Source organism: Arachis hypogaea, chromosome 15 (genome assembly GCF_003086295.3).
Source record: "Arachis hypogaea cultivar Tifrunner chromosome 15, arahy.Tifrunner.gnm2.J5K5, whole genome shotgun sequence".
NCBI lineage: Eukaryota > Viridiplantae > Streptophyta > Magnoliopsida > Fabales > Fabaceae > Arachis > Arachis hypogaea.
The window spans coordinates 34,045,283-34,069,701 of record NC_092050.1 but is presented as its reverse complement, the minus strand read 5'-3'; the positions used below and the strand labels follow the sequence as shown (position 1 = coordinate 34,069,701).

At 38.5% G+C, this 24,419-nt stretch overlaps 1 non-coding gene across 1 annotated transcript; it reads left to right on the top strand.

The window, feature by feature from the left end:
- Positions 1 to 14,951: 14,951 nt before the first annotated feature.
- On the top strand, positions 14,952 to 15,055 carry LOC112753061 (small nucleolar RNA R71). Its single transcript, XR_003177462.1, has one exon. It is a non-coding gene; the product is annotated as a small nucleolar RNA R71 (small nucleolar RNA).
- Positions 15,056 to 24,419: the final 9,364 nt, after the last annotated feature.

The following is a 24,419-nucleotide window of genomic DNA, read 5'->3' as shown; positions in this document are numbered from 1 at the left end:
TGATTGAAAAAAAATTAATTTTGAAAAAGATGTGATTGAAAAGATATGTTTGAAAAGATATGGTTTAAAAAAGATTTGATTTTGAAAAAAAATATGAAAACTTGAAAAAAATGTGAATTAAAAACAAAATCTTCCCTCTAGTTTCATCCTGGCATTAAACGCCAAGAATGGTGCCCATTCTGGCGTTTAACGCCCAAATCTCCACCTTTTTGGGCGTTAAACGCCCAGCCAGGTACCCTGGCTGGCATTTAAACGCCAGTTTTCCTTCTTAACTGGGCGTTTTGCACGCCCAGCTTTTTCTGTTTGATTCTTCTGGTGAATGTTCTGAATCTTCAATTCTCTGTATTATTGACTTGAAAAGACATAGTTTAAAAATATTTTTTTGAATTTTTGATGATGAGAAATAATAAAAATGCAACTAAGATCAAGTAAACAATGCATGCAAGACACCAAACTTAAATGTTTGTATACTAAGGACTATAACAGTGTAAAAAATGCATATGAAAAACAACAAAACACACTAAATAAGAGAATTTAAAGATCAGAGCAATGAAATCATCAAGAACAACTTGAAGATTAATGAAGAGCATATGTATAAATTCGAAAAATGCAAGAAGAAGAAAGTCATGCAATTGACACCAAACTTAAAAATTAATACTAGACTCAAACAAGAAACATAAAATATTTTTGGTTTTTATGGTTTTATAAATTTTTTTGTGATTTTCGAAAATTATATAGAAAAGAAAATAAAGAGAATCAAAACTTTTAATAAGAATTCCAGGAATCATGCAATGTTAGTCTAAAGCTTCAGTCTAAAAAGATTAGACATGTTTGGCCAAGCTTCAGCAGGACATTACATTCAGCAACTAAATTGATGAGAATCAATCAGCTTTTGTGATGCTAAGAACATCACCTTGAAACTCTAGAATTCATTCTTAAAAATTCTGAAAAGTACCTAATCTAAGCAACAAGATGAACCGTCAGTTGTCCAAACTCGAACAATCCCCGGCAACGGCGCCAAAAACTTGGTGTTGTTGTCGGAAACAAATGCGAAACTATTGTTCGTTCATTCGTTCCTTCCTGGCAACGGCGCCAAAAACTTGGTGCACGAAATTGTGATCATCAACAATGGCGCCAAAGACTTGGAGCTCTCAAACGTGAATCACACTTTGTCACAATTCCGCACAACTAACCAGCAAGTGCACTGGGTCGTCCTAATAAACCTTACGTGAGTAAGGGTCGATCCCATGGAGACTGTCGGCTTGAAGCAAGCTATGGTCATCTTGTAAATCTCAGTCAGGCGGATTCAGATGGTTATGGAGTTTAAGGTGATGAAAATAAACATAAAATAAAGATAGAGATACTTATGTAATTCATTGGTGGATTTCAGATAAGCGTATGAAGATGCTTTGTTCCCCTTGAACCTTTGCTTTCCAATTGCCTTCTTCCAATCATTCATATTTCTTTCCATGGCAAGCTTTATGTTGGGCATCACCTTTGTCAATGGCTACATCCCGTCCTCTCAGTGAAAATGGTCCTGATGCTCTGTCACAACATCGGCTAATCAGCTGTCGGTTCTCGATCATGTCGGAATAGGATCCATTGATCCTTTTGCATCTGTCACACGCCCCACAATCGCGAGTTTGAAGCTTGTCACAGTCATCCCCTCCCAGATCCTACTCAGAATACCACAAACAAGGTTTAGACTTTTCGGATCTCAGGAATGGCTGCCATAAATTCTAGCCTATACCACAAAGATTCCAATCTTAGATTAGAAACCCAAGAGATACGCATTCAAGCCATTGCTAGTAAAACAGAAGTGGTTGTCAGGCACATGTTCATAGGTGAGAATGATGATGAGTGTCATGGATCATCACATTCATTAAGTTGAAGAACGAATGAATATCTTGGAGAAGAAATAGACTTGAGTTGAATAGAAAAACAATAGTACTTGTATTAATTCATGAAGAACAGCAGAGCTCCACACCTTAATCTATGGTGTGTAGAAACTCCACCGTTGAAAATACATAAGAACAAGGTTCAGGCATGGCCGTGAGGCCAGCCCCAAACGTGAAAAGATCTATGAAAGTATCTGAAAAGTGTGTAATACAATAGCAAAAGGTCCTATTTATAGAGAACTAGTAGCCTAGGGTTACAGAAAATCAGTAATTAATGCAGAAATCTTCTTCCGGGCCCACTTGGTGTGTACTTGGTCTGAGCATTGAAGCTTTCATGTGTAGAGACTTTTCTTGGAGTTAAACGCCAGCTTTTGTGCCAGTTTGGGCGTTTAACTCCAGCTTTTGTGCCAGTTTTTGGAGTTAAACGCCAGAATTCTTGAGCTGACTTGGAACGCCTGTTTGGGCCATCAAATCTCAGGCAAAGTATGAACTATTATATATTCCAGAAAATCCACTTTGAGTGCGGGGAGGTCAGAATCCAACAGCATCTGCAGTCTTTTTTCAGCCTCTGAATCAGATTTTTGCTCAGGTCCCTCAATTTCAGCCAGAAAATACCTGAAATTACAGAAAAATACACAAACTCATAGTAAAGTCCAGAAAAGTGATTTTTATTTAAAATTTAATAAAATATAATAAAAACTAACTAATATATACTAAAAACATACTAAAAACAATGCCAAAAAGCGTATAAATTATCTGCTCATCATAAGGGTAAAATAATATTTTTAGTGCTAAAATCTACTTCTGGGGCCCACTTGGTGCGTGTTTAGGCTGAGCTTTGATGAGATTCACGTGCTAGGAGGCCTCTAGGGCGTTGAACGCTGGCTAGGGGGTCCTCCTTGGGCATTTGGACGCTGGGCTCTACTCCTTGGGCGATGGACGCGTGGAAGGGGGCAGGAGACTGGCGTTGGATGCCAGTTTTAGGCCTTCTAATCCAAAACAAAGTATAGAATATTATACATTGATGGAAAGCTCTGAAAGTCAGGTTTCCATACCCGTTGAGAACGCTCCATTTGGACTTCTGTAGCTCCATAAAAGCTCTTTCGAGTGCAAGGAGGTCAGATCCAGACAGCATTTGCAGTGCTTTCTCTGTCTCTGAATTAGACTTTTGCTCCAACTCCTCAATTTTAGCTAGAAAATATCTGAAATTGTACAAAAATACAAACTCAAAGTAGAATCTAATAATATGAATTTAACACTAAAACCAATAAAAACTTAATAAAAACTAAATAAAACATGCTAAAAATTATATGAAAATAATGCCAAAAAGTGTATAAAATATCCGCTCATCACAATACCAAACTTAAACTGTTGCTTGTTCCCAAGCAAGTAAAAACACAGTAGGATAAAAAGAAAAGTAAGGCACAATAAATTTCTTAAGTTTCCAATGAAGCTCAGTTACAATTAGATGAGTGGGACTTAGTAGCTTTTTTCTTCTGAATAGTTTTGGCATCTCACTATCCATTGAAACTTAGAATGGTTGGCATCTTTAGGAACTCAGAATCCAGATGATATTATTAACTCTCTTAGTTCAGTTCTTTTTTATTCTTGAACACAGCTTTTAGAGTCTTGGCCGTGACCCTAAGCACTTTGTTTTCGAGTATTACCATCGGATACATAAATGCCACACACACTTTAACTGGGTGAACCCTTTAGGATTATGATTCAACTTTGCTAGAATCCTCAGATAGAGGTGTCCTGAGTTCTTAGGCACACTCTTTTTGCTTTGGACCACGGCTTTAACCGCTCAGTCTCAAGCTTTTCACTTGACACCTTCACGCCACAAGCACATGGTTAGGGACAGCTTGATTGAGCTGCTTAGGCCAGGATTTTATTCCTTTAGACCCTCCTATCCATTAATGCTCAAAGCCTTGGATCCTGTTACCCTTGCCTTTTGGTTTAAAGGGTTATTGGCTTTTTCAATCTGCCCTCCTTTTCCTGCATTTTTTGGCAGTAATGGATTTTTGTTATTTTTTTTCACCATTTTTTCTTTCTTTTTTGCATGCATTTAATTTTTTTTCTTTTGTAACATGCTTTTTCTTTTTCTTTTTGCTGCTTTTTCTTGGTTCAAGAATCAATTTTTAGATTTTTCAGATTATTAATAATACTTTTCCTTTTCCTTTATTCTTTTAAGAGCCAAAATTCTAAAATTTCAACTTCAAATATTCACTGTTTAATCATATATTCAGAAAACAAAAGCAATGCCACCACATCAACATAATTATAATATTCTTATTATAAACTTGAAATTCATGCATCTCTCAATTTTCAAATAAAATTTTCTTTTAAGAAAAGTGAGAGATATATGGAACATTTTACATCTTTAAGACATTGATACAAATGATCATGCAACAAAAACAAGAGAACAGACAGTACAACATAACAGAAAACAGAAAAATACATAAGAAAGGAGATAAAGAGAACGAATCCACCTTTAATGGTGGCGGCTAGTACTCCTTCATGAGGATCCAATGTGGTGCTTGATCTCTTCAATGTCACTCCTTTATCTCTGTTGAGGCGGCTGAACAGGCTCATGTGTATGCTTTCTAGTTTGCTCCATCCTCTTCTTGTGGGGGCAAATGCCTTTCCCTTCTTCTTCCTTGAGGTTTCACCAATCTTTGGTGCCATACTTAGGAGTGGTAGAAGTCAAAAAGCAAAGCTTTTGCAACACCAAACTTAATAGTTTTGCTCGTCCTCGAGCAAATATGAATAATGGGGAAGAATAGGGTAGAAGAAGGTAGGGTAGGTGGAGCTTCTGTGGGACATACTGGTCCTGAGAGGCTAGGGAATTCAAATTCCCTACCCTCTGCACTGGCGTTTAAACGCTCAGGGGTTGCTCCCTGGCTGGCGTTCAACGCCAGCAATGCTGCCCATTCGGGGCGTTGGATGCCCAGCCAGAGCTCCCTGGATGGCGTTCAACTTCAACAACACTCCATTCAGAGTGTTCTATTTTCACTGCTGAAGAATTCTGTCTCTGTTTTGACTGTTGCACATGATTATGAACCTAAAAACAAAACTTTAAAGAAAAAAATAAAATTAAGAAATAGAAATAATTAATTAAGGTTGGGTTGCCTCCCAACAAGCGCTTCTTTAATGTCATTAGCTTGACGGACAGCTCCTTTCAAGGAGGAAGATAATCATAGAGGAATAAATCCTTACTACTTACTGGGAGCTTCCTTCCTGTGCTCTCATGGAATTGCTTAATAAGCTCAAGAGACAGGATTTTGTTCACTGTCTGAGGCAGGGTTGGGCTTGCAGCAGTATGCTGGTGTCCCGTTTTGCCACTTCCCTCTTTCATGGTGAATACCATGATGAGATAAGTGAATACCACCATCTTCCATCGTGAAAAGCCTTCAGTAGGGATATTTTTGTTTTTCCAGCGCCTAGACATCTTCCTTTGGGGCCTTCCTCCTTGGTGGATAGTGTATGATAAACCCTTATTTTATGATGTATTTTGTGCTCAATTGAGTGTTTTTATCAATTCTTCATCCACTTATTCATATGAAATGCATGGTTTTATAATTCCTTCCTTATTTTACGATATAGGTGAAAACATGTTTCCTATGCTTTAAAAATATTAAATTTAATTATCCTTTATTACCATTTGATGCCGTGATTTATATGTTAAGTATTCTCAGGTTTCATAGGGAAGGAATGGATTAGAGGACAGAAAGGAAACATACAAAAATGGAAGAAAAACACAAAAATGGAGTTTTGAAGAAAAAGGCAGTGACGTGTACACGTGGACGACGCGGATGGGTGCCTAGAGCAAAACACAACTGACGCGCACGCGTGATTGACGCATACGCGTGACAAGGAAAAACTCCAATTGACGCGAACGCGTGACCCACGCGCACGCGTGGCGGACGCCACGTGCAGTAAATTACAGAAGTCACCCCCAGCGATTTCTAGGCCCCTTTTTGGCCCAAATCCAAGTCCAGAAATGCAGAATAAAAGCCAGAGAATGGGGGAATCGATGATGACATGGAACAATTCATACAACTTTCATATACATAATTTTAGGTTTAGATGTAGCTTTTGGAGAGAGAGGCTCTCTCCTTTCTCTCTTAGGATTTAGGATTAGGATTAGGATTTAGGATTTCTATTATGATTAGGCTACTTCTCTTCAATCACAGATTCAATGTTCTTTTACTTTATATTTCTCTTCTACTTTTATTTGTAATTACTTATGTTGCCAAATTGGCTTATGAACCTTTCCATGTTAGATTTGAATATTCTATTTAATATAATTTGAGGTATTTCAGATTTATGATTGTTTTATTCTATTTATGATGCTTTCAATTTGATTTAGATTTGTTTTCCCCCTTTTGGCTTTGGTTAAGTAATTGGTGATACTTGAGTTATCAAACTCAGCAGTTGATTGAGAGTTGGAAATTACTGATTGATTTGGATCCCTCTAAAGCTAGTCTTTTCGCAGGAGTTGACTAGGACTTGAGGAATCAAGTTAATTAGTCCACTTGACTTTTCTTTATTTAGTAAGGGCTAACTAAGTGGGAGCAATAAATAATTCTCATTACACCTGATAAGGATAACTAGGATGGGATTTCCAGTTCTTATTATACCTTGCCAAGAGTTTTCTTAATTATTAATTCATTTTTCTTGCCATTTAAAATTACTTGTTCCTTATTTCAAAAACCCAAAAATATACAATTTTTCATAACCAATAATAAATCATACTTCCCTGCAATTCCTTGAGAAGACGACCCGAGGTTTAAATACTTCGGTTATAAATTTTATTGGGTTTTGTTACTTGTGACAACCAAAACTTTTGTACGAAAGGATTCTCTCTTGGTTTAGAAACTATACTTGCAACGCGATTATTTTAATAAATTTCTTTACTGGAAGAAATCCAATCGTTCAAAAATGGTGCCGTTGCCGGGAAATTGCAACTGTGTGTCTTATTATTGGTTATTGTAATATTTTCTTTCACCTGTTTAATTTTTATTTTTATTTTCGTTTTTAATTTTTATTAGCTACTATGAGTTCTCACCCCTGTCGCTTTGAGTTTGGTTCTAATGTTGTTGAAAGGAATGGAAGCTATAATAGGAACATGCATCAAGGTCGAAACAATCACAAATGGAAGGAGCCACGAGGATTTAATCAACCCTTTCGGCAACAACACTTTCCAAGATACCATGGACAACGACCATTCTACAATGCATGCCAAGACATAGATACGGTGGACCTTCTCGTGACAACCAACCCCCACCAGTATACTATGGTCAAGAGCCATTCCGAGGTGCGTACCAAGATGATAGATATGGTAGACCCCCTTGTGGTTACCAACAAGCCCCATCATACACATATAACCCATGACTTCATGTGGACAATCAAAAGAAGAATGACGCATGAATGAGGTACTAGAAACTCCAATGGACAGTACAGAGAATGACTTTGTGCTGGAACAAGTGGAGGAAGCTAAAATTATCACAGAAGAAGAATTGGTTGAAGACTTAGGAGATGCTGAACCTCCATGGGAATCCAGAATTGTGGAGAATTCTGTCAAGAAATTTGCAATTGATGCTAAGGAGGATAGTGCACAACCCCCAAAGCATGTATCTTATGAAGAACTGGACGGAACAGCTCAAGAAGAAAGTTCCCTTGGTACTGAAAATCATGATTCAAGTCCTCCTAATAATGAACTTGCATCTGCAAGTGAACTCTTTGAGACTGAAGAATCTTCCCCAAGTGAATGTGAAGAGGATGCGGAGGTAGATTTTTCCCAACCTCCAATTTATGACTTGAGTGATGAGGAAGATATCGAAGACTTTGATCAAGACGTGGTTACAGTTGAAGAAGTTTGCAAAGAAGTGGAGGAATTCACAGAAGAATACAAGGGAGTAGAGCTTGCAAAACCACTGGAAACACCTATCCCAAGGCCATTACCACCCAACACAAACTTCAAGTGGGTAAAATCCTTAGCCTTTATCTTTACTTTTCCACTTGAATATGGTTTGCTTGAAACAGATGGCCAGCTTAGAGCTCTTTGCGGCTTTAAGAGTAAGAGGAAAATGGCTCGCTCTCAGAGCTGGTATGCAAGATTCAATAAAGCTCCACGCTTCAATTTGAGGTACACGGATTGGTTTCGAGTTCGATTAAATGGGTCTCAGAAGATGTTTGGTCAACTCAGTGAGAATTCAAATTCCGTATTGCCCGGTTGGAAAAATGTAGATCAAGACAAAGATGGGTACAAAAGCAAGGTTTGGGATCCTGGAATCTTTTCTGACATTCAACACCCTGGGAACCTGAAAACCTATTTAAGTTTACTCAAAGGCTTTATATGCCTAGTTTGGGATCCCAGAGGCCATTGGAATTCCAAACATTGGTGGAGATTTCTAGATGAGTTCAAACACAAGCCACCATGACAATGAGCTCATCAAAACGTCCAACTTAAGGACTTTAACTAAAAGTGCTAGGTGGGAGACAACCCACCATGGTATGATCGTTCCTTTTTCAATTTTAATTTTATTTCGTTTTGTTTGTTTTTAAGTTTTATTTTATTTTATTTTATTGAACCTGGAATTATTCATAACATCCATATCAGCATTGCATTTTGCATCCTGCATTTTAAAAAAAAAAAAGCACCCCATGCGTGCGTGGTGCACGAAATTACAATCACACTTTTGCAATTCTGCACAACTAACCAGCAAGTGCACTGGGTCGTCCAAGTAATACCTTATGTGAGTAAGGGTCGATCCCACGGAGATTGTCGACTTGAAGCAAGCTATGGTCATCCTTGTAAATCTCAGTCAGGCGAATTAAAATGGTTTTGAGGTATTGATAATTAAAATATAATTAAAACAGAAAATAAGATAGAAATACTTATGTAATTCATTGGTCGGATTTCAGATAAGTGTATGGAGATGCTTTGTTGCTTCTGAACCTCTGCTTTCCTACTGCCTTCTTCCAACCATGTGTTACCTCCTTCCATGGCAAGCTGTATGATCCTCTCGGATGAAAACAAATCCATCTGCACTGTCACCGCAGAGCTAATCATCTGTCGGTTCCCGCTAGCATCAAAATAGGACCATTGTCCTTTTGCACACTGTCACTGCGCCCAACATTTGCAGGTTTGAAGCTCTTTACAGTCATCCCTTCCCGGATCCTACTCGGAATACCACAGACAAGGTTTAGACTTTCTGGATCTCAGGAACACTGTCTATTGTTCTAGCCTATACTACGAAGACTCTGATCTCACGGAATGGAAGGCTCTGTTGTCAGGAGAGGCAACCATACGTCGTGAACCAGGAGGTTAAGAGATACACGCTCAAGCTATTGCATATAGAACGGAAGTGGTTGTCAGGCACGCATTCATAAGTGAGAATGATGATGAGTGTCATGGGTCATCACATTCATCAGGTTGAAGTGCGAGTGAATATCTTAGAATAAAAAGTAGGCGTGAATTGAATAGAAGAACAATAGTACTTGCATTAATTCATGAAGAACAGCAGAGCTCCACACCTTAATCTATGGGGTGTAGAAACTCCACCGTAGAAAATACATAAGTGAAAGAAGGTCTAGGCATGGCTGAATGACCATCCTCCCAAAGAGGGTTCAATCATCAAAACATGATTAAAAGATGAAAATACAATAGTAAAAGGTCCTATTTATAATGAACTAGTAACCTAGGGTTTACAGAAATAAGTTAATGATGCAGAAATCTACTTCCGGAGCCCACTTGGTGTGTTCTTGGGCTAAGTATTGAAGCTTTCACATGCATAGGCTTTTCTTGGAGTTAAACGCCAGCTTTGGTTCCAGTTTGGGCGTTTAACTCCAATTCTGGTGCCAGTTTGGGCATTTTACGCCAGAAATTTTAGGCTGACTTTGAACGCCGATTTGGGCCATCAAATCTCAGACAAAGTATGAATTATTATATATTTCTGGAAAGCCCAGAATGTTTACTTTCCAACGCAATTGAGAGTGCGCCAATTGGGATTCTGTAGCTCCAGAAAATCTACTTAGAGTGCAAGGAGGTCAGAATCTAACAGCATCTGCAGTCTTTTTTCAGCCTCTGAATCAGATTTTTGCTCAGGTCCCTCAATTTCAGCCAGAAAATACCTGAAATCATAGAAAAACACACAAACTCATAGTAAAGTCTAGAAATGTGATTTTTAAATAAAAACTAATAAAAATATAATAAAATTTAACTAAAACATATTAAAAACTATGTAAAAACAATGCCAAAAAGGGTATAAATTATCCGCTCATCACAACACCAAATTTAAATTGTTGCTTGTCCCCAAGCAACTAAAAATAAAATAGGATAAAAAGAAGAGAATATAAAATAAATTCCAAACTTATCAATGAACTTAGTTCCAATTAGATGAGCGGGACTTGTAGCCTTTTTGCTTCTGAACAGTTTTGGCATCTCACTTTATCCTTTGAAGTTCAGAATGATTGGCATCTATAGGAATTCAGAATTCAGATAGTGGTATTGATTCCCCTATTTCAGTATGTTGATTCTTGAACACAGCTACTTTATGAGTCTTGGCCATGACCCTAAGCATTTTGTTTTCCAGTATTACCACAGGATACATAAATGCCACAGACACAGAACTGGGTGAACCTTTTCAGATTGTGACTCAGCTTTGCTAAAGTCCCCAGTTAGAGGTGTCCAGAGCTCTTAAGCACACTCTTTTTTGCTTTGGACCACGACTTTAACCGCTCAGTCTCAAGCTTTTCACTTGACACCTTCACGCCACAAGCACATAGTTAGGGACAGCTTGATTTAGCCGCTTAGGCCAGGATTTTATTCCTTTGGGCCCTCTTATCCATTAATGCTCAAAGCCTTAGATCCTCTTTACCCTTGCCTTTTAGTTTAAAGGGTTACTGGCTTTTTCTGCTTTCTTTTTCTTTTTCTTTCTTTTTCTTTATTTTTTGCCCCTTTTTTTCGCAAGTTTTGTTTTTCACTGCTTTTTCTTGCTTCAAGAATCAATTTTGTGATTTTTCAGATTATCAATAACATTTCTCTTTTTTCATTATTCTTTCAAGAGCCCACAATTTTAACATTCATAAACTTCACTATAAAAAATATGCACTATTCAAGCATTCAATCAGAAAACAAAAAGTATTGCCACCACATCAAAATAATTAAACTATTTTCAAGATAGAATTCGAAAATCATGTACTTCTTTTTCTTTTTCAGAAAACATTTTTCATTTAAGAAAGGTGAAGGATTCATGGAATCATTCATAGTTTTAAGACATAGACACTAAATACTAATGATCATGTAATAAAGACAAAAACATAGACAAAACATAAAGCATAGAAACCGAAAAACAGAAAAATAAGAACAAGGAAATTAAAGAACGGGTCCACCTTAGTGACGGCGGCTAGTTCTTCCTCTTGAAGATCCTATGGAGTGCGTGAGCTCCTCTATGTCTCTTCTTTGCCTTTGTTGCTCTTCCCTCATGGCTATTTGATCCTCTCTAATTTCATGGAGAATAATAGAGTGCTCTTGGTGCTCCATTCTTAGTTTTTCCATGTTTGAACTCAGTTCTCTTAAAGAGGTGTTAATTTGCCCCCAATAGTTTTATGGAGGAAAATGCATCCCTTGAGGCATCTCAGGGATTTCTTGATGAGGGACTTCCTCATGCTCTTGTTGAGGTCCATAAGTGGGCTCTCTTATTTACTCCATCCTCTTTTTAGTGATGGGCTTGTCCTCTTCAATGAAGATGTCTTCTTCTATGACAACTCCAGCTAAATTGCATAGGTGACAGATGAGATGAGAGAAGGCTAACCTTGCCAAAGTGGAGGTTTTGTCAGCCACTTTGTAGAGTTCTAGAGATATGACCTCATGAACTTCTACTTCCTCTCCAATCATGATGCTATGGATCATGATAGCCCAATCTATAGTCACTTCGGATCGGTTGCTAGTAGGAATGATTAAGCGTTGGAAGAACTCCAACCATCCCCTAGCCACGGGTTTGAGGTCAAGCCTTCTTAGTTGAACCGGCTTGCCTTTTGGAGTCTCTTTTCCACTGAGCTCCTTCCACACATATGTCCATGAGGACTTGGTCCAACTTTTGATCAAAGTTGACCCTTCTAGTATAGGGGCGTGCATCTCTTTGCATCATTGGCAAGTTGAATGCCAACCTTACATTTTCTGGACTGAAATCTAAGTATTTCCCCCGAACCATTGTAAGCCAATTCTTTGGGTTCGGGTTCACACTTTGATCATGGTTTTTGGTGACCCATGCATTAGCATAGAACTCTTGAACCATTAAGATTCCAACTTGTTGAATGGGGTTGGTGAGTACTTCCCAACCTCTTTTTCGAATCTCATGTCGGATCTCCGGATACTCATTCCTTTTGAGCATGAAAGGGACATCAGGGATCACCTTCTTCTTGGCCACAACTTCATAGAAGTGGTCTTGATGAACCTTTGAGATAAATCTCTCCATCTCCCATGACTCAGAGGTTAAAACATTTGCCTTCCCTTTCCTCCTTCTAGAGGTTTCTCCAACCTTAGGTGCCATAAATGGTTATGGAAAAACAAAAAGCAATACTTTTACCACACCAAACTTAGAAGGTTTGCTCGTCCTTGAGCAAAAGAAGAGAGAATGGAGTAGAAGAAGAAGAAAATGAAGGAGATGAAGAGGTGTGAGTGGTTCGGCCAAGGGGGGAAAGAAGTATTTATGATGTGTGAAAATGAAGGAGGGATGAGGGGTTTTATATAGGAGTGGAGAGAGGGGTAGGGTTCGTATATTAGGGGTTGGGTGTGGGAGGGAAAGGTTTTAAATTTGAATTGAGAGGAGGTGATTGGTGAAGAGGTGATGGGGAAGAGAAATGGAGGTGATTGGTGAGGGGTATTTGGGGAAGGAAGTTATGGAAAGGTGTGTAGAAGAGAGAGAGAGAGTTGAGGAATGTGGGGATTCTGTGGGGCCCACAGATCCTGAGGTGTCAAGGATTTCTCATCCCTGTACCATTTTGGCATGTAAACGCCCCTTGGAGTGCCAATCCTGGCGTTAAACGCCAAGTTACTGCCCATTTCTGGCGTTTAACGCCAGCTTTTCTTCCCTTTCTGGCGTTAAACGCCAACTTTTCTTCCCTTTCTGGCGTTAAACGCCCAGAATGGTGCCAGACTGGGCGTTTAACGCCCATTCTGCTACCCTTACTCGCGTTTAAATGCCAGTAAGCTCATCCTTCAGGGTGTGCTATTTTTCAATGCTGTTTTTTATTTTAGCTTTTGTTTTTGTGACTCCACATAATCATCATCCTAAAGAAAACATGAAATAACAATAGAAATTTAACATAGATAAGTAAAAATTGGGTTGCCTTCCAACAAGCGCTTCTTTAATGTCAATAGCTTGACAATGGGCTCTCATGGAGCCTCACAGATACTCAGAGCATGATGATTGCCTCCCAACACCATACTTAGAGTTTGAATGTGGGAGCTCTGTTTGACTCTGCATTAAGAGAAGCTTGTCATGCTTCTTCTCCACGTGTACAGAAGGAGATTCTTTAGCTTTAAACACAAGGTAGTCCTTATTTACTTGAAGGACCAATTCTCCTCTGTCAACATCAATCACAGCTTTTGCTGTGGCTAGGAAGGATCTGCCAAGGATGATGGATTCATCCTTATTCTTCTCAATGTCCAGGATTATGAAGTCAGCAGGGATGTAAAGGCCTTCAACCTTTACCAAGACATCCTCTACAAGCCTATAAGCCTGTTTCCTTGAATTGTCTGCCATCTCTAGTGAGATTCTTGTAGCTTGCACCTCAAGAATCCCTAGTTTCTCCATTACAGAGAGGGGCATGAGGTTTATACTTGACTCTAGGTCACACAGAGCCTTCTCAAAGGTCATGGTGCCTATGGTACAGGGTATTAAGAATTTTCTAGGATCTGGTTTCTTCTGAGGTAATTTCTTCCTAATCAAGTCATTCAGTTCATTGGTGAGCAAGGGGGGTTCATCCTCCCGAGTCTCATTACCAAATAACTTGGCATTCAACTTCATGATTGCTCCCAGGTACTTAGCAACTTGCTCTTCAGTAATATCTTCATCCTCTTCAGAGGAAGAATACTCATCAGAGCTCATGAATGGCAAAAGTAGGTTCAATGGAATCTCTATGGTCTCTGTATGAGTCTCAGATTCCCTTGGTTCCTCAAAGGAGAACTTCTTTTCATTCAGAGGACAGCCCATGAGGTTTTTTTCACTGGGAATCACGTCCTCCTTACTCTCTCCAGGTTCGGCCATGTTGGTCATGGTTATGGCCTTGCACTCTCTCTTGGTATTTTCTTCTGTATTGCTTGGGAGAGTGTTGGGAGGAGTTTCAGTAATTCTCTTACTCAGCTGACCCACTTGTGCCTCCAAATTTCTAATGGAGGACCTTGCTTCAGTCATGAAACTAAAAGTGGTCTTAGATAGATCAGAGACTACAGTTGCTAAGTTAGAGTAGCTTTGCTTAGAATTCTCTGTCTGTTGTTGAGAAGATGATGGAAAAGGTTTGTTGTTGCCAAACATATTTCTTCCACCATTATTATTATTATTGAAGCCTTGATTAGGCTTCTGTTGATCCTTCCATGAGAGGTTAGGATGATTCCTCCATGAAGGATTATAAGTGTTTCCATAGGAATCTCCCATGTAATTCACCTCTTCCTTTGCAGGGTTCTCAGGATCATAAGCTTCTTCTTCAGAGGAAGCTTCCTTAGTACTGCCTGATGCAGCTTGCATTCCAGACACACTCTGAGAAATCATATTGACTTGCTGAGTCAATATTTTGTTCTGAGCCAGTATGGCATTCAGGGTATCAATCTCAAGAACTCCTTTCTTCTGAGTTGTCCCATTATTCACAGGATTTCTTTCAGAAGTATACATGAATTGGTTATTTGCAACCATTTCAATGAGTTACTGGGCTTCTTCAGGCGTCTTCTTCAGATGAAGAGATCCTCTAGCAGAGTTGTCCAATGACATCTTGGACAGTTCAGACAGACCATCATAGAATATGCATATGATGCTTCATTCTGAAAGCATGCCAGAAGGACACATTCGGATCAATTGCTTGTATCTTTCCCAAGCTTCATAGAGGGATTCGCCTTCCTTCTGTCTGAAGGTATGGACTTCCACTCTAAGCTTACTCAATTTTTGAGGTGGAAAAAACTTTGCCAAGAAGGCATTGACCAGCTTTTTCCAAGAGTTCAGGCTTTCTTTAGGTTGTGAGTCCAACCATGTCCTAGCTCTGTCTCTTACAGCAAGGGAAAAAACATAAGTCTGTAGACCTCAGGGTCAACCCCATGGGTCTTAACAGTGTCACAGATTTGCAAGAATTCAGCTAAAAACTGATGAAGATCTTCCAATGGAAGTCCATGATACTTGCAATTCTGCTGCATTAGAGAAACTAATTGAGGCTTAAGCTCAAAGTTGTTTGCTCCAATTGCAGGATTTGAGATGCTCCTTCCACAGAAGTCAGGAGAGGGTGCAATAAAGTCACAAGCATCTTCCTTGCATTGTTGGCATTGTTGTTATTTTTGGCTGCCATGTCTTCTTCCTTTTCGAAAATTTCTGTCAGGTCCTCTCCAGAGATGTGCTTTAGCTTCTCTTAGCTTCCTCTTCAAGGTCCTTTCAGGTTCAGGATTAGCTTCAACAAGAATGCCTTTGTCCTTGTTCCTGCTCATAAGAAAGAGAAGAGAACAAGAAAGTATAGAATCCTCTATGTCACAGTATAGAGATTCCTTGAGGTGTCAGAGGAAAACAGGAATAGAGGGATGAGGTAGGTAGATAAGAATTCGAACATATGAAGAAGGAGAGAGAGTCCGAATTGCTAATTGAGGAGGAGTATTAGTCCTTAATTAGAAGAAGGTGAAGAGGGGGAAAATTTTTCGAAAACAAAATTTTTTTAAATAAAACTAAAAATTTTAAAATAATTAAGAAGAATTTTTAAAAAGTGGTTTATGGTTTTTCGAAAATTAAAAGTGAGAAAGTGGTTAGGTGATTTTGAAGAAGATTTTGAAATCAGTAATCAAAAAGATATGATTGAAAATTATTTTGAAAAAGATGTGGCTGAGAGAATATGATTGAGAAGATATGATTGAAAAACAATTTAAAAAAAAATTTAAATTAATGATATGATTGAGAAGATATGATTGGAAATTAATGACTTGGCTAACAAGAAATTTAAAAGATATGATTCTAAAATTCAAATATTGAACCTTTCTTAGTAAGGAAGTAACAAACTTGAAATTTTGAATCAAATCATTAATTAGTAGCCAGAATTTTTGAAAATAGTGAGAGAAAAATGGGAAAAGATTTGATTTTGAAAAAGATATGATTTGAAAAAGATATGATTTGAATTAAGAAAACTAACTTACCTCCCTTGTGTTGTCCTGGCGTTAAATGCCCAGAATAGTATCCATTCTGGCGTTTAACGCCCATTTGGCTACCTTCTTGGGCGTTAAACGCCCAGCCAGGTACCCTGGCTGGCGTTTAAATGCCAGAATTCCTTCTTCACTGGGCGTTTTGAACGCCCAGCTTTTTCTCTGTGATTCTTCTGTTGTATGTTTTGAATCTTCAATTCTCCGTATTATTGAATTGAAAAGATATAATTTTGAAATTTTTTTTTGAATTTTTAATGATGAGAGAGAACAACAACAAAATGAAACTAATCATGAAAAACTAAGATCAAATAAACAATGCATGCAAGAACACGTTGAATGTCAAGATGAACAATCATATTGTTAATTTTTTTTTAGAAAAGAAAGACATGCAAGACACCAAACTTAGAAATTTTCATATCAGAGCCACTAACAAATTGAGAATGCTCATGAAAAACAACAAAAGACACAAAACAAGAGAATTTAAAGATCAGACCCAATAAAATCATCAAGAACAACTTGAAGATCAATGAAGAACACACTGCATATGTTTTAGAAGAATGCAAGAAAATTAAAAATATGCAAAACACCAAACTTAAAATGTGACACTAGACTCAAACAAGAAACACAAATTATTTTTTATTTTCATGGTTTTAGTAAAAAAAATTTTTGTATTTTTTCGAAAATTATTTGGAAAAAGAAAAACAAGGATTTCAAAATTTTTAATAAGAATTCCAGGAATCATGCAATATTAGTCTAAAGCTTCAGTCTAATAAGATTAGACATGGCTAGCCAAGCTTCAGCAGAACATTACATACAACAGCTAAATTGATGAGAAAGACAAAGAAGCTCTTCTAAGGATAAGTGAAACCTCGGTCCAAAAGATTAGACATGGCTTAACAGCCAGCCAGGATTCAACATATCTCATGAAACTCTAGAATTCATTCTTAGAAATTCTGAAGAACATAGAATAATTTATTTTTTTGAATTTTTTTTGAAAATAAAAAGAATAAAAACAAAAAGCTTAAAATTAAGATAAAATTACCTAATCTGAGCAACAAGATGAACCGTCAGTTGTCCAAACTCGAACAATGCCCGGCAAATGCGCCAAAAACTTGGTGCACGAAATTACAATCACACTTTTGCAATTCCGCACAACTAACCAGCAAGTGCACTGGGTCGTCCAAGTAATACCTTACGTGAGTAAGGGTCGATCCTACGGAGATTGTCGGCTTCAAGCAAGCTATGGTCATCCTTGTAAATCTCAGTCAGGCAAATTAAAATGGTTTTGAGGTATTGATAATTAAAATATAATTAAAACAGAAAATAAGATAGAAATACTTATGTAATGTATTGGTGGGATTTCAGATAAGCGTATGGAGATGCTTTGTTTCTTCTGAACCTCTGCTTTCCTACTGCCTTCTTCCAACCATGCATTACCTCCTTCCATGGCAAGCTGTATGATCCTCTCGGATGAAAACAAATCCATCTGCGCTGTCACCACAGGGCTAATCATCTGTCGGTTCCTGCTAGCGTCGGAATAGGACCATTGTCCTTTTGCACAATGTCATTGCACCCAACATTCGCAGGTTTGAAGCTCTTTACAGTTATCCCTTCCCGGATCCTACTCAGAATACCACAGACAAGGTTTAGACTTTTCGGATCTCAAGAACACTGTCTATTATGCTAGCCTATACCACGAAGACTCTGATCTCACGGAATGGAAGGCTCTGTTGTCAGGAGAGGCAACCATGCGTCGTGAACCAGGAGGCTATGAGATACACGCTCAAGCTATTGCATATAGAACGGAAGTGGTTGTCAGGCACGCGTTCATAAGTGAGAATGATGATGAGTGTCACGGGTCATCACATTCATCAGGTTGAAGTGCGAGTGAATATCTTAGAATAAGAAGTACGCGTGAATTGAATAGAAGAACAATAGTACTTGCATTAATTCATGAAGAACAGCAGAGCTCCATACCTTAATCTATGGGGTGTAGAAACTCCACTGTAGAAAATACATAAGTGAAAGAAGGTCTAGGCATGGCCCAATGGCCAGCCTCCCAAAGAGGGTTCAATCATCAAAACATGATTAAAAGATGAAAATACAATAGTAAAAGGTCCTATTTATAATGAACTAGTAACCTAGGGTTTACAGAAATAAGTAAATGATGTAGAAATCCACTTTCGGAGCCCACTTGGTGTGTGCTTGGGCTGAGAATTGAAGCTTTCACGTGCATAGGCTTTTCTTGGAGTTAAACGCCAGCTTTGGTGCCAATTTGGGCGTTTAACTCTAATTCTGGTGCCAGTTTGGGCGTTTTACGCCAGAAATTTTAGGCTGACATTGAACGCCGGTTTGGGCCATCAAATCTCGGAAAAAGTATGGACTATTATATATTGCTGGAAAGCCCAGAATGTCTACTTTTCAACGCAATTGAGAGAACGCCAATTGAGCTTCTGTAGCTCCAGAAAATCCACTTCGAGTGCAGGGAGGTCAGAATCCAACAGAATCTGCAGTCCTTTTTCAGCCTCTGAATCAGATTTTTACTCAGGTCCTTCAATTTCAGCCAGAAAATACCTGAAATCATTTGCAGAACCCTAACCATTTCGCGTCCTCAAACCCCCAACCCTTCAGCGCCCCTCTTCTCCATCCTCTACAACCACCACCGCCGCCAACCCGCCCAGCACCGTCACGCCGCGCCCTGCCACCGCGCCACCCTCGCCAAAACCCCTCCCTTCCCTTCCTTCTCTCCAGTTCTTTCCTTCTCCCCATCTTCCCCTCCCCTCCACTGCCTCCCAGCCCCACCACCGAACCGCCACTACTGTCGCCGCGCCCCCATCGGCCACCATGCCCCCAACCCTCCCCTCCTCGCCTCTTCTTCTCCTTCCCTCCTCCATAACCCCCTTTCACCCCCAACCATCACACCGCCACCCTGCCCCACCAAACCACCGCCGTGCCGCCTCCCAGCGCCGCCGCGTCACCACTACCGCCATCTCTCTGATTCCATATTCTATACCTCCGCCCACCAGGTTCCGCCAATCACCGATTTCTTTTCCCGATTAATTAGTTAGTTGCATTTTTTTTCAAAATTAGGATAGTTAGAGATGCATGATCGTAGTGGATTTTACGTGGTTAGGTAGCTAGGATGTGGTTAGTGGATTTATACCTGATAATTGCGCCGTTCTTGTTAATTGTTTTATCTGTTTCACAATTTTGAATTTGCTGTGATGATAATGCTGTTCATATGCTGCTATTTACTATTCCTTAATATAGATTGAGTTTGTTTATTCTGAATTCATGTGAATTACTATTTGTTACTCTTTTTTGCACTACTTTATTACCATATGAACTATTTCTGCTGCTGTTTATTACCCGGAAATGTCCAATTTTTAGACGAAATGCTGCCCAATTTTTTTCAGCAAATTGTTTCACTCAACTCCCATTCATGAATTAGTTTTGGAAATTTCAAATTTTGCACTAAATGGTTTTAACCAAGGCAATTCATGAATGCACGGGCTAGCTTTCTTATTCTTTCTTATTCCCTTATTCATTAAATAACATTATTGATGATTCTACTTTAATTTTACAATTCTTTTCTATGATTAATCATCAATAATCTGCAATATTTACTTGAATGTGAGTTACTTATTATTCAAGTTTGTGCAATTTTAGTTAATGGGGAACCACAACAACATGCCACTGACTTTAACTTCATTTTAAACTCTTAACCACTTTTAACTTTCTAACTTTTTAGCTTTCAACTAAACACTTTAAAACCACTTCAAGGCATGTTTAGTGTTGTTCCTAATTAACAAAGAATTCCGTATTTCATAAGATTTTGGATTGTAATTTTTATTCTCTAACTTTTCACTTGAATACAGTCCAACATTTTACATTCATTCAACTCACTCCATGCTTATATTGCTCTTTTATTCATCTTTTTCCTATATGCTTTTATTGCAAAATTCCTATTTGCTTACCTATTTTCCTGCTTTAATTCTTAAACTGTACCCTGGAACTTCTGATTTTTAGGATGTCTGACCCCAAAAGTAAAGGAAAGGGCAAAGCAACCACAGGCAAAAGGAAAAGAGGAGAATCCTCTACCTCTATTTTGGATATCCTCCATGACAATTCCTGACGGGAAAAGAACTTTACCCCGCAGGAAAAGGCTGATCAATTGGTGCCTGCCACTGACCCAGTAAAGTTTGCCAACAGATACTGTGAGCTGAAGTATCCGACCTTTCAAAATTCCAGGAATTTATACCTGGAAAAGACCCTAAAAATTCCAGAAGAACTCAAACAATACACCTCAGAACAAATTAAATAGAGAAGCTAGTTCTTCTTGGAAAGGAACTTTACTGAGGTCAATTTATCCTGGGTCAGAGAATTCTACTGTAACTATTTCAAAACGACCCTGGATTCCGTACAGCTTAGAGGCAAACAAATTTTGATTACTGAGGAAGCAATAGAAGAAATCCTCTAGCTCCCACCTAAATCAGATCAACTAGATGATTACCAAAAGGCTGAAGAGGATATGAGATTCATGAGGTTTGACTAGGACGCAGTAAAAAGGACCATAGCTCTTGATCCTACTGTCCCATGGGTCATGGGTAAGACAACAACAAACCCAAAGGGCATAAAGCTTATCTACCTGAACAATGAGGCTCGGCTTTGGTAGCAGATTCTGAGTAACTACGTGATGTCGAGCACTCATAAGACAGAGGTGCCAGCTGCCATGATCACTCTCATCTGGTGTGTGATAGAGGACAAGGACCTCTATCTTCCCTGCTTTATCTGGTATTACATGGCCAGGGTCCATGTCAGAGGTACTCTACCCTTTTCCCTACTTGATTACTCAGCTGGGCCGCCGAGCTGAGGTGCCCTGGGAGATTGCTGATGAAAAGCCACTGCCGCAGACTGCAAGAAGATTATCCCTCACAGTAGGAAGTTCCAGGCTTTGGGCTACCGACCTCCATTTCTCACTGCCTCCGTTGAGGCAACCACATCTTCTGCTGCCCCTTCAGCATCTACTGCCCCAGCAGCCACCACTGCACCCTCACCTGCTCCCGAGCCCATTTATCACCTCGTGCACCGACTCTTTGCACGCCTGGATCGTATGGAGCGTCGCAACAAGCGATGCTATGAGCACTTAAAGTTGATGATCCGATCTGACAGTGACATCTCCTCCGAGCCTGACACACCATCGGAGCCATCTGATACGGAGGCGGACGATCATGAGGAGGAAGTACGTGCAGAGGCTGAGCAGGCAGGATTTGAGCAAGCTGCACCACGTCATGAGGAGCCCCATCAGATACAGCCAGCAGATCCAGAGTTCCCTCTACAGACAGAGCCTCCACTTCAGCAGGCAGATCCTCCGACACTTATAGGGACTGCAGACCCTCAAGCCACCACAGAGACACCAGCAGCACATCCTTCTAGAGATGCCACTTCTTCACACACAGTTTGAAAGAGCATCGAGGACGATGCTATTATATAAGTGTGGGGTGGTCGCCATCTCCGGCGAACTTTATTTTTGGTGAACTACTTTCGAACTCCTTTTATCCTATTTTGCTTATTTTCTATATTTTATTTTATTTTATTTTTATCATTCAGTACTTGCACATTTTTTTTTTACTGTATTTCTGTTTACTTTATTATATTTTACACTTTGGTTTGTATACATCTTAGATATTTAGTTTAGTTTGCACTTTTAGCTTATTAAGTTGTGATATAGAAAATATGGATTAATTAGTTTACTTTACCCTTTTAGCATACGATAACTTGGTTTAATTGAAAATACTAAAAGTAAACTAGAAATTTTTAGTTTTTTCAAGAATCACAACAATCCACACACTGTATATATATATAGCAATAAATGTTGGTTAATTTAACAACATTTTTTCAAGAAAAATACCTATTTTTATAAAAGCCATTCTAAGATTCACATTGAGTTGAATGAAAACTCTTGATTTCTACTTGCATGACATACATAACTGATATATGGTTTTTGAGCCAAAGAACACACAACCCGTGAGTTTTTGAGCTTAATTGTATGGTTACATTTAACCATAAATTTTATTCCTGTGTGTTTCGCACTTCTTTTTTATGCTTGCAATCTTTACTTTGTTTCAATCTATATGTACAAATATAGAATGTAGATACATACCTGCATATGATTGAGGTCATTGCTTGTTCTGTTCACTTATCCCAAATAAGCCTACTCTTTTATGTCACCCTTGTTAGCCCCCTTGAGCCTTTTAATCCCCTTTTTGTTCTATAACCACATCACTAGCCTTAAGCAGAAAAACAAATTAAAAATCCCAAGTTGAATTCTTGGTTAGTTTAAGATAGAGATTGTGTATCCACTAAGTGTGGGGAAACTATAGGAACATGGGTTGATAGGAAATGATTAAATTAAGAAATTAATCAGAAATTTGGGAGCATGCTCATGTGAAACCAAAATAATTAAAATACCATGTGCATTGGAAATATTGTGTGTAAGATTAAAAAAATCCTTTTTAATTAAATAAATAAATAAGGGGACGAAATTACCCTAGTAATGAGTTTAGTAAAGAAATCAATGCACATGGAAGTAAAATCAAAAATAAAATTGGTGCATGAGTATGTGATACAAAAGTGGGAAAATTGGGCAGCTAGACAAATTTTCAAAATTATGAAAGAGTATGTATAGGTTAGGTGAGATCTTAGACTAATCAAGGATTCAATTTATAGCTCACTTAGCCTTATATATATCCCCACCTTTACATTGGCCCCATTACAACCTTTAAAAAGACCTCATGATGTTTGTATGTATGCATTAGATATTTGTTGATTGGTTAGATGAAGAATAAAGTTTTAGAAAGCATGAATAGAAAAGAATAGAGTGATTAACCCCAGACACTGAGTGATTAGAGAGTAAACACAAAAATCCAGTGAGGGTTCAATAGCTCATTTCCATATATCCCTGTTTAATTGTTAAAATTGTCTTGCAAGTTTGTGAATTACTTTAACTCAACTCAATTGTGAAAGTGCTTTAACATGATTTAGGCTTGGCTATGCATATATGATTCTTTGAAAAATTTAAATCAAATTAACCATATGTAAGCTCTATATATATAGGTGGATAGTAATTAGAATTGTAAGATTCATTTAGGTAGCTTGCATTTAGAATAGGTTGCATTGCATAAGATTCCACCATTCTACCTTCATTCTTTTCTCTTGGATTTAGCATGAGGACATGCTATTGTTTAAGTGTGGGGAGGTTGATAAACCCCTATTTTATGATGTATTTTGTGCTCAATTGAGTGTCTTTTTCAATTCTTCACCCACTTATTCATATGAAATGCATGGTTTTATAATTCCTTCCTTATTTTATGATATAGGTGAAAACATGTTTCCTATGCTTAAAAAATATTAAATTTAATTATCCTTTATTACCATTCGATGCTGTGATTTGTATGTTAAGTATTCTCAGATTTCATAGGGCAGGAATAGCTTAGAGGACAGAAAGGAAACATACAAAAATGGAAGGAAAGCACAAAAATAGAGTTTTGAAGAAAAAGGCAGCGACGCGTACACGTGGACGACGCGGACGCGTGCCTAGAGCAGAACACAACTGACGCGCACGCGTGACTGACGCGTACGTATAACAAGGAAAAACTCCAATTGACGCGGACGCGTGACCCACACACACGCGTGGCGGACGCCACGTACAGTAAATTACAGAAGTCGCCCCATCGATTTCTGGGCTCCTTTTTAGCCCAAATCCAAGTCCAAAAACGTAGAATGAAAGCCAGAGAATGGGGGAATCGATGATGACATGGAACAATTCATACAACTTTCATATACATAATTTTAGGTTTAGATGTAGCTTTTGGAGAGAGAGGCTCTCTCCTCTCTCTTAGGATTTAGGATTAGGATTAGGATTTAGGATTTCTATTATGATTAGGCTACTTCTCTTCAATCACAGGTTCAATGTTCTTTTACTTTATGTTTCTCTTCTACTTTTATTTACTCTAATGCTTTTATTTGTAATTACTTATGTTACCAAATTGGCTTATGAACCTTTCCATGTTAGATTTGAATATTCTATTTAATATAATTTGAGGTGTTTCAGATTTATGATTGTT